We start from the raw sequence: 12,327 nt of genomic DNA, 5'->3' as shown, positions 1-12,327 counted from the left end.
TTAGCCAAGACACCTTAGCCAAGACACCTTAGCCAAGACACCTTAGCCAAGACACATTAGCCAAAACACATTAGCCAAGACACCTTAGCCAAGACACTTTAGCCAAGACACCTTAGCCAAGACACCTTAGCCAAGACACATTAGCCAAGACAACTTAGCCAAGACACCTTAGCCAAGACACCTTAGCCAAGACACCTTAGCCAAGACACATTAGCCAAGACACCTTAGCCAAGACACCTTAGCCAAGACACCTTGGCCAAGACACATTAGCCAAGACACCTTAGCCAAGACACCTTAGCCAAGACACCTTAGCCAAGACACCTTAGCCAAGACACCTTAGCCAAGACACCTTAGCCAAGACACCTTAGCCAAGACACATAAGCCAAGACACCTTAGCCAAGACACCTTAGCCAAGACACCTTAGCCAAGACACCTTAGCCAAGACACCTTAGCCAAGACACCTTAGCCAAGACACCTTAGCCAAGACACCTTAGCCAAGACACATTAGCCAAGACACCTTAGCCAAGACACATTAGCCAAGACACCTTAGCCAAGACACCTTAGCCAAGACACCTTAGCCAAGACACCTTAGCCAAGACACCATAGCCAAGACACCTTAGTCAAGACACCTTAGCCAAGACACCTTAGCCAAGACACCTTAGCCAAGACACATTAGCCAAGACACCTTAGCCAAGACACATTAGCCAAGACACCTTAGCCAAGACACATTAGCCAAGACACATTAGCCAAGACACCTTAGCCAAGACACCTTAGCCAAGACACCTTAGCCAAGACACCTTAGCCAAGACACATTAGCCAAGACACATTAGCCAAGACACCTTAGCCAAGACACCTTAGCCAAGACACCTTAGCCAAGACACATTAGCCAAGACACATTAGCCAAGACACCTTAGCCAAGACACCTTAGCCAAGACACCTTAGCCAAGACACCTTAGCCAAGACACATTAGCCAAGACACATTAGCCAAGACACCTTAGCCAAGACACCTTAGCCAAGACACATTAGCCAAGACACCTTAGCCAAGACACCTTAGCCAAGACACCTTAGCCAAGACACCTTAGCCAAGACACCTTAGCCAAGACACCTTAGCCAAGACACCTTAGCCAAGACACATTAGCCAAGACACATTAGCCAAGACACCTTAGCCAAGACACCTTAGCCAAGACACCTTAGCCAAGACACCTTAGCCAAGACACATTAGCCAAGACACATTAGCCAAGACACCTTAGCCAAGACACTTTAGCCAAGACACCTTAGCCAAGACACCTTAGCCAAGACACATTAGCCAAGACACCTTAGCCAAGACACCTTAGCCAAGACACCTTAGCCAAGACACCTTAGCCAAGACACCTTAGCCAAGACACATTAGCCAAGACACATTAGCCAAGACACCTTAGCCAAGACACCTTAGCCAAGACACCTTAGCCAAGATGCATTAGCCAAGACACCTTAGCCAAAACACCTTAGCCAAGACACATTAGCCAAGACACCTTAGCCAAGACACCTTAGCCAAGACACCTTAGCCAAGACACCTTAGCCAAGACACATTAGCCAAGACACCTTGGCCAAGACACATTAGCCAAGACACCTTAGCCAAGACACCTTAGCCAAGACACCTTAGCCAAGACACCTTAGCCAAGACACCTTAGCCAAGACACCTTAGCCAAGACACCTTAGCCAAGACACCTTAGCCAAGACACCTTAGCCAAGACACCTTAGCCAAGACACCTTAGCCAAGACACATTAGCCAAGACACATTAGCCAAGACACATTAGCCAAGACACCTTAGCCAAGACACATTAGCCAAGACACCTTAGCCAAGACACCTTAGCCAAGACACCTTAGCCAAGACACCTTAGCCAAGACACATTAGCCAAGACACCTTAGCCAAGACACATTAGCCAAGACACATTAGCCAAGACACCTTAGCCAAGACACCTTAGCCAAGACACCTTAGCCAAGACACCTTAGCCAAGACACCTTAGCCAAGACACATTAGCCAAGACACATTAGCCAAGACACCTTAGCCAAGACACCTTAGCCAAGACACCTTAGCCAAGACACCTTAGCCAAGACACATTAGCCAAGACACCTTAGCCAAGACACCTTAGCCAAGACACATTAGCCAAGACACCTTAGCCAAGACACATTAGCCAAGACACCTTAGCCAAGACACCTTAGCCAAGACACCTTAGCCAAGACACCTTAGCCAAGACACATTAGCCAAGACACCTTAGCCAAGACACCTTAGCCAAGACACCTTAGCCAAGACACCTTAGCCAAGACACATTAGCCAAGACACCTTAGCCAAGACACCTTAGCCAAGACACCTTAGCCAAGACACCTTAGCCAAGACACATTAGCCAAGACACATTAGCCAAGACACCTTAGCCAAGACACCTTAGCCAAGACACCTTAGCCAAGACACATTAGCCAAGACACCTTAGCCAAAACACCTTAGCCAAGACACATTAGCCAAGACACCTTAGCCAAGACACCTTAGCCAAGACACCTTAGCCAAGACACCTTAGCCAAGACACCTTAGCCAAGACACCTTAGCCAAGACACCTTAGCCAAGACACATTAGCCAAGACACCTTAGCCAAGACACCTTAGCCAAGACACCTTGGCCAAGACACATTAGCCAAGACACCTTAGCCAAGACACCTTAGCCAAGACACCTTAGCCAAGACACCTTAGCCAAGACACCTTAGCCAAGACACATTAGCCAAGACACCTTAGCCAAGACACCTTAGCCAAGACACATTAGCCAAGACACCTTAGCCAAGACACCTTAGCCAAGACACCTTAGCCAAGACACCTTAGCCAAGACACCTTAGCCAAGACACATTAGCCAAGACACCTTAGCCAAGACACTTTAGCCAAGACACCTTAGCCAAGACACCTTAGCCAAGACACCTTAGCCAAGACACCTTAGCCAAGACACATTAGCCAAGACACCTTAGCCAAGACACCTTAGCCAAGACACCTTAGCCAAGACACCTTAGCCAAGACACATTAGCCAAGACACCTTAGCCAAGACACATTAGCCAAGACACATTAGCCAAGACACCTTAGCCAAGACACCTTAGCCAAGACACCTTAGCCAAGACACCTTAGCCAAGACACCTTAGCCAAGACACCTTAGCCAAGACACATTAGCCAAGACACATTAGCCAAGACACCTTAGCCAAGACACCTTAGCCAAGACACCTTAGCCAAGACACCTTAGCCAAGACACATTAGCCAAAACACATTAGCCAAGACACCTTAGCCAAGACACTTTAGCCAAGACACCTTAGCCAAGACACCTTAGCCAAGACACATTAGCCAAGACAACTTAGCCAAGACACCTTAGCCAAGACACCTTAGCCAAGACACCTTAGCCAAGACACATTAGCCAAGACACCTTAGCCAAGACACCTTAGCCAAGACACCTTGGCCAAGACACATTAGCCAAGACACCTTAGCCAAGACACCTTAGCCAAGACACCTTAGCCAAGACACCTTAGCCAAGACACCTTAGCCAAGACACCTTAGCCAAGACACCTTAGCCAAGACACCTTAGCCAAGACACATAAGCCAAGACACCTTAGCCAAGACACCTTAGCCAAGACACCTTAGCCAAGACACCTTAGCCAAGACACCTTAGCCAAGACACCTTAGCCAAGACACCTTAGCCAAGACACCTTAGCCAAGACACATTAGCCAAGACACCTTAGCCAAGACACATTAGCCAAGACACTTTAGCCAAGACACATTAGCCAATACACCTTAGCCAAGACACATTAGCCAAGACACCTTAGCCAAGACACCTTAGCCAAGACACCTTAGCCAAGACACCTTAGCCAAGACACCTTAGCCAAGACACATTAGCCAAGACACCTTAGCCAAGACACCTTAGCCAAGATGCATTAGCCAAGACACCTTAGCCAAAACACCTTAGCCAAGACACATTAGCCAAGACACCTTAGCCAAGACACCTTAGCCAAGACACCTTAGCCAAGACAGCTTAGCCAAGACACATTAGCCAAGACACCTTGGCCAAGACACATTAGCCAAGACACCTTAGCCAAGACACCTTAGCCAAGACACCTTAGCCAAGACACCTTAGCCAAGACACCTTAGCCAAGACACCTTAGCCAAGACACCTTAGCCAAGACACCTTAGCCAAGACACCTTAGCCAAGACACATTAGCCAAGACACCTTAGCCAAGACACATTAGCCAAGACACCTTAGCCAAGACACCTTAGCCAAGACACATTAGCCAAGACACCTTAGCCAAGACACCTTAGCCAAGACACCTTAGCCAAGACACCTTAGCCAAGACTAGACAGCTAAACTAGACATTGCGCATAACAAGACGGAGTTCCTGTTGATCAGCAGCCATAAGGTGTTTAAAACAGCGCGCTTTCGCGTGGGCACGGAGCTCATTGCTTCCGTACGGCAACTGAAGTACCTGGGAGTGGTCATCGACGATCGTCTTAGCTTCCGGAAGCATCTCGAGTACGCCTGCAGCAATGCCACCAAGGCTGCAAATACGTTGATGTCGATCATGCCAAACACTGGTGGTCCCAAGAGTAGTAGCAGACGACTTCTCGCCGATATAGCTACTACACGCCTGAGATACAATGCCGGAAACTGGGCGCATATTCTGGCGGTTAAGGCGAATCAGCGTGTTGTAAATAGGGTGTACCGGTTGCTAGCGCTGAGAGTGATCTGCGCCTATAGGACAACTTCGTACTCGGCGGCATGTGTGGTGGCTAATATGATGCCTATTTGCATCATCTTGGCAGAAGACTGTGAGTGTTCCGGAGGTAGCGGCATTATCGGAGCGAGAATGTCCAGATCCTCCGCTAGGACTATATCCAGGGCGAAGTGGCAGGCAGAATGGGACCTCTCCACCAAAGGACGTTGGACACATGCAATAATCCCGAACTTAGCGGTATGGATTGATAGGAAGCATGGAGAAGTGAATTTCTTTGTGACCCAATTCCTTACTGGCCATGGGTGCTTCAGGAGTTACCTTCACAAGTACCAGCACACGAGTTCCTCGAGGTGCCCAGTATGCGTGACCGTAGATGAAACAGCCGAACACGTGCTCTTCAACTGCCCCAGATTTGTCGACGAACGGCATGAAGCCAGTGAAAAGTGTGGTTCAACAATCAACAAAGGCAACCTGGTCGAGCTAATGATCGAGGACTGCAGAAAGTGGGATGCCGTGGCATTAGCTATGCGATTGATCGCCACAAAACTTCAGCACGCCTGGAGGGTGGACCAAAGACTTGGCCGAGTGTGAAGGGAGTTACGTGTGATGTGTTTTGCTTCATGTGCTTTATGTGTCAGTGTGTGTTTGAGTGTCGGTGAGTACTTGTGGATACTGCAAGTCTTGAACTGAACCCTGAATGTACGTCTCGTCCCGTTGAATAGTCTATGGTGTTAAGTTAAGGTGTGGACTAAGTCCATTGTAGAGCCCCACCCGTGAAGTTATACCGCGAGGTGATCCCGTGGGTGGTGGCAGCAACACTACGTGGCCAAGGAGAGTTTTTTTACTGGGTAAAAATCCCATGTCACCGTTGGTGGTGTCTAAGAAGATTTTATCTCTCCTTGAAAAAAAAAAAAAAAAAAAAAAAAAACCTTAGCCAAGACACCTTAGCCAAGACACATTAGCCAAGACACCTTAGCCAAGACACCTTAGCCAAGACACCTTAGCCAAGACACATTAGCCAAGACACCTTAGCCAAGACACCTTAGCCAAGACACCTTAGCCAAGACATCTTAGCCAAGACACATTAGCCAAGACACCTTAGCCAAGACACCTTAGCCAAGACACATTAGCCAAGACACCTTAGCCAAGACACCTTAGCCAAGACACCTTAGCCAAGACACCTTAGCCAAGACACATTAGCCAAGACACCTTAGCCAAGACACCTTAGCCAAGACACCTTAGCCAAGACACCTTAGCCAAGACACCTTAGCCAAGACACCTTAGCCAAGACACATAAGCCAAGACACCTTAGCCAAGACACCTTAGCCAAGACACCTTAGCCAAGACACCTTAGCCAAGACACCTTAGCCAAGACACCTTAGCCAAGACACCTTAGCCAAGACACCTTAGCCAAGACACCTTAGCCAAGACACCTTAGCCAAGACACCTTAGCCAAGACACATTAGCCAAGACACATTAGCCAAGACACCTTAGCCAAGACACCTTAGCCAAGACACATTAGCCAAGACACCTTAGTCAAAACACCTTAGCCAAGACACATTAGCCAAGACACCTTAGTCAAAACACCTTAGCCAAGACACATTAGCCAAGACACCTTAGCCAAGACACCTCAGCCAAGACACCTTAGCCAAGACACCTTAGCCAAGACACCTTAGCCAAGACACCTTAGCCAAGACACCTTAGCCAAGACACCTTAGCCAAGACACATTAGCCAAGACACCTTAGCCAAGACACATTAGCCAAGACACCTTAGCCAAGACACCTTAGCCAAGACACCTTAGCCAAGACACCTTAGCCAAGACACATTAGCCAAGACACCTTAGCCAAGACACCTTAGCCAAGACACCTTAGCCAAGACACCTTAGCCAAGACACCTTAGCCAAGACACATTAGCCAAGACACCTTAGCCAAGACACCTTAGCCAAGACACCTTAGCCAAGACACCTTAGCCAAGACACCTTAGCCAAGACACCTTAGCCAAGACACATTAGCCAAGACACCTTAGCCAAGACACCTTAGCCAAGACACCTTAGCCAAGACACCTTAGCCAAGACACCTTAGCCAAGACACATTAGCCAAGACACCTTAGCCAAGACACCATAGCCGAGACACATTAGCCGAGACACCTTAGCCAAGACACATTAGCCAAGACACATTGGCCAAGACACATTAGCCGAGACACCTTAGCCGAGACACATTAGCCAAGACACCTTAGCCAAGACACTTTAGCCGAGACACATTAGCCAAGACACATTAGCCAAGACACATTAGCCAAGACACTTTAGCCGAGACACATTAGCCGAGACACATTAGCCAAGACACCTTAGCCAAGACACATTAGCCAAGACACATTAGCCAAGACACCTTAGCCAAGACACCTTAGCCAAGACACATTAGCCAAGACACCTTAGCCGAGACACATTAGCCAAGACACCTTAGCCAAGACACCTTAGACAAGACACCTTAGCCGAGACACATTAGCCAAGACACCTTAGCCAAGACACCTTAGCCAAGACACCTTAGCCAAGACACATTAGCCGAGACACATTAGCCGAGACACCTTAGCCAAGACACCTTAGCCAAGACACCTTAGCCAAGACACCTAAGCCAAGACACCTTAGCCAATACACATTAGCCAAGACACCTTAGCCAAGACACCTTAGCCGAGACACATTAGCCAAGACACCTTAGCCAAGACACATTAGCCAAGACACATTAGCCAAGACACCTTAGCCAAGACACCTTAGCCAAGACACCTTAGCCAAGACACATTAGCCGAGACACATTAGCCAAACACATTAGCCAAGACACATTAGCCAAGACACATTAGCCAAGACACATTAGCCAAGACACCTTAGCCGAGACACATTAGCCAAGACACCTTAGCCAAGACACCTTAGCCAAGACACATTAGCCGAGACACATTAGCCGAGACACCTTAGCCAAGACACATTAGCCAAGACACATTAGCCAAGACACATTAGCCAAGACACCTTAGCCGAGACACATTAGCCAAGACACATTAGCCAAGACACCTTAGCCAAGACACTTTAGCCGAGACACATTAGCCGAGACACATAAGCCAAGACACCTTAGCCAAGACACATTAGCCAAGACACATTAGCCAAGACACCTTAGCCAAGACACCTTAGCCAAGACACATTAGCCGAGACACATTAGCCGAGACACCTTAGCCAAGACACCTTAGTCAAGACACCTTAGCCAAGACACCTTAGCCGAGACACATTAGCCGAGACACATTAGCCAAGACACATTAGCCAAGACACATTAGCCAAGACACATTAGCCGAGACACCTTAGCCGAGACACATTAGCCAAGACACCTTAGCCAAGACACCTTAGCCAAGACACCTTAGCCGAGACACATTAGCCGAGACACCTTAGCCAAGACACATTAGCCAAGACACATTAGCCAAGACACATTAGCCGAGACACCTTAGCCGAGACACATTAGCCAAGACACCTTAGCCAAGACACCTTAGCCAAGACACCTTAGCCGAGACACCTTAGCCAAGACACATAAGCCAAGACACCTTAGCCAAGACACCTTAGCCAAGACACTTTAGCCAAGACACATTAGCCGAGACACATTATCCAAGACACCTTAGCGAAGACACCTTAGCCAAGACACATTAGCCAAGACACCTAAGCCAAGACACATTAGCCAAGACACCTTAGCCAAGACACTTTAGCCAAGACACATTAGCCAAGACACATAAGCCGAGACACATTAGCCAAGACACATTAGCCAAGACACCTTAGCCAAGACACATTAGCCAAGACACCTTAGCCAAGACACCTTAGCCAAGACACTTTAGCCAAGACACATTAGCCAAGACACCTTAGCCAAGACACCTTAGCCAAGACACTTTAGCCAAGACACCTTAGCCAAGACACATTAGCCAAGACACCTTAGCCAAGACACTTTAGCCGAGACACATTAGCCGAGACACATTAGCCAAGACACCTTAGCCAAGACACATTAGCCAAGACACATTAGCCAAGACACTTTAGCCGAGACACATTAGCCGAGACACATTAGCCAAGACACCTTAGCCGAGACACATTAGCCAAGACACCTTAGCCAAGACACATTAGCCAAGACACATTAGCCAAGACACCTTAGCCAAGACACCTTAGCCAAGACACATTAGCCAAGACACCTTAGCCGAGACACATTAGCCAAGACACCTTAGCCAAGACACCTTAGCCAAGACACCTTAGCCGAGACACATTAGCCGAGACACCTTAGCCAAGACACATTAGCCAAGACACCTTAGCCAAGACACATTAGCCGAGACACCTTAGCCGAGACACATTAGCCAAGACACCTTAGCCAAGACACCTTAGCCAAGACACCTTAGCCAAGACACCTTAGCCAAGACACATTAGCCAAGACACCTTAGCCAAGACACCTTAGCCAAGACACCTTAGCCAAAACACATTAGCCAAGACACCTTAGCCAAGACACCTTAGCCAAGACACATTAGCCGAGACACATTAGCCGAGACACCTTAGCCAAGACACCTTAGCCAAGACACCTTAGCCAAGACACCATAGCCGAGACACATTAGCCGAGACACCTTAGCCAAGACACATTAGCCAAGACACATTAGCCAAGACACATTAGCCGAGACACCTTAGCCGAGACACATTAGCCAAGACACCTTAGCCAAGACACTTTAGCCGAGACACATTAGCCAAGACACATTAGCCAAGACACATTAGCCAAGACACTTTAGCCGAGACACCTTAGCCAAGACACCTTAGCCAAGACACATTAGCCAAGACACATTAGCCAAGACACCTTAGCCAAGACACCTTAGCCAAGACACATTAACCAAGACACATTAGCCAAGACACATTAGCCGAGACACCTTAGCCGAGACACATTAGCCAAGACACCTTAGCCAAGACACATTAGCCAAGACACCTTAGCCAAGACACCTTAGCCAAGACACATTAGCCAAGACACCTTAGCCGAGACACATTAGCCAAGACACCTTAGCCAAGACACCTTAGCCAAGACACCTTAGCCAAGACACCTTAGCCAAGACACCTTAGCCGAGACACATTAGCCGAGACACCTTAGCCAAGACACATTAGCCAAGACACCTTAGCCGAGACACATTAGCCGAGACACCTTAGCCGAGACACATTAGCCAAGACACCTTAGCCAAGACACCTTAGCCAAGACACCTTAGCCGAGACACCTTAGCCAAGACACATTAGCCCAGACACCTTAGCCAAGACACCTTAGCCAAGACACTTTAGCCAAGACACATTAGCCAGGACACATTAGATAAGACACATTAGCCAAGACACCTTAGCCGAGACACATTAGCCAAGACACCTTAGCCAAGACACTTTAGCCGAGACACATTAGCCGAGACACCTTAGCCAAGACACCTTAGCCAAGACACCTTAGCCAAGACACCATAGCCGAGACACATTAGCCGAGACACCTTAGCCAAGACACATTAGCCAAGACACATTAGCCAAGACACATTAGCCGAGACACCTTAGCCGAGACACATTAGCCAAGACACCTTAGCCAAGACACTTTAGCCGAGACACATTAGCCAAGACACATTAGCCAAGACACCTTAGCCAAGACACCTTAGCCAAGACACCTTAGCCAAGACACCTTAGCCAAGACACATTAGCCAAGACACATTAGCCAAGACACCTTAGCCAAGACACATTAGCCGGGACACATTAGATAAGACACATTAGCCAAGACACCTTAGCCGAGACACATTAGCCAAGACACCTTAGCCAAGACACATTAGCCAAGACACATTAGCCAAGACACCTTAGCCAAGACACCTTAGCCAAGACACATTAGCCAAGACACCTTAGCCGAGACACATTAGCCAAGACACCTTAGCCAAGACACCTTAGCCAAGACACCTTAGCCGAGACACATTAGCCAAGACACATTAGCCAAGACACATTAGCCAAGACACCTTAGCCAAGACACCTTAGCCAAGACACATTAGCCGAGACACATTAGCCGAGACACCTTAGCCAAGACACCTTAGCCAAGACACCTTAGCCAAGACACCTTAGCCAAGACACCTTAGCCAAGACACATTAGCCAAGACACCTTAGCCAAGACACCTTAGCCAAGACACATTAGCCAAGACACCTTAGCCAAGACACCTTAGCCAAGACACCTTAGCCAAGACACCTTAGCCAAGACACCTTAGCCGAGACACATTAGCCGAGACACCTTAGCCGAGACACATTAGCCAAGACACCTTAGCCAAGACACCTTAGCCAAGACACCTTAGCCAAGACACATTAGCCAAGACACATTAGCCAAGACACCTTAGCCAAGACACTTTAGCCGAGACACATTAGCCGAGACACATTAGCCAAGACACCTTAGCCAAGACACATTAGCCAAGACACATTAGCCAAGACACCTTAGCCAAGACACCTTAGCCAAGACACCTTAGCCAAGACACATTAGCCAAGACACCTTAGCCAAGACACCTTAGCCAAGACACCTTAGCCAAGACACCTTAGCCAAGACACCTTAGCCAAGACACCTTAGCCGAGACACATTAGCCGAGACACCTTAGCCGAGACACATTAGCCAAGACACCTTAGCCAAGACACCTTAGCCAAGACACCTTAGCCAAGACACATTAGCCAAGACACATTAGCCAAGACACCTTAGCCAAGACACTTTAGCCGAGACACATTAGCCGAGACACATTAGCCAAGACACCTTAGCCAAGACACATTAGCCAAGACACATTAGCCAAGACACCTTAGCCGAGACACATTAGCCAAGACACCTTAGCCAAGACACCTTAGCCAAGACACCTTAGCCAAGACACATTAGCCAAGACACATTAGCCAAGACACCTTAGCCAAGACACTTTAGCCGAGACACATTAGCCGAGACACATTAGCCAAGACACCTTAGCCAAGACACATTAGCCAAGACACATTAGCCAAGACACCTTAGCCGAGACACATTAGCCAAGACACCTTAGCCAAGACACCTTAGCCAAGACACCTTAGCCGAGACACATTAGCCGAGACACCTTAGCCAAGACACATTAGCCAAGACACATTAGCCAAGACACATTAGCCGAGACACCTTAGCCGAGACACATTAGCCAAGACACCTTAGCCAAGACACCTTAGCCAAGACACCTTAGCCAAGACACCTTAGCCAAGACACATTAGCCAAGACACCTTAGCCAAGACACCTTAGCCAAGACACCTTAGCCAAAACACATTAGCCAAGACACCTTAGCCAAGACACCTTAGCCAAGACACATTAGCCGAGACACATTAGCCGAGACACCTTAGCCAAGACACCTTAGCCAAGACACCTTAGCCAAGACACCATAGCCGAGACACATTAGCCGAGACACCTTAGCCAAGACACATTAGCCAAGACACATTAGCCAAGACACATTAGCCGAGACACCTTAGCCGAGACACATTAGCCAAGACACCTTAGCCAAGACACTTTAGCCGAGACACATTAGCCAAGACACATTAGCCAAGACACATTAGCCAAGACACTTTAGC

The sequence above is a fragment of the Anopheles funestus genome, unplaced genomic scaffold, assembly GCF_943734845.2.
Source record: "Anopheles funestus unplaced genomic scaffold, idAnoFuneDA-416_04 scaffold_16_ctg1, whole genome shotgun sequence".
NCBI classification, from domain to species: domain Eukaryota; kingdom Metazoa; phylum Arthropoda; class Insecta; order Diptera; family Culicidae; genus Anopheles; species Anopheles funestus.
The sequence above is the reverse complement of the archived record's forward strand: the minus strand, read 5'-3'. Positions refer to the sequence as shown.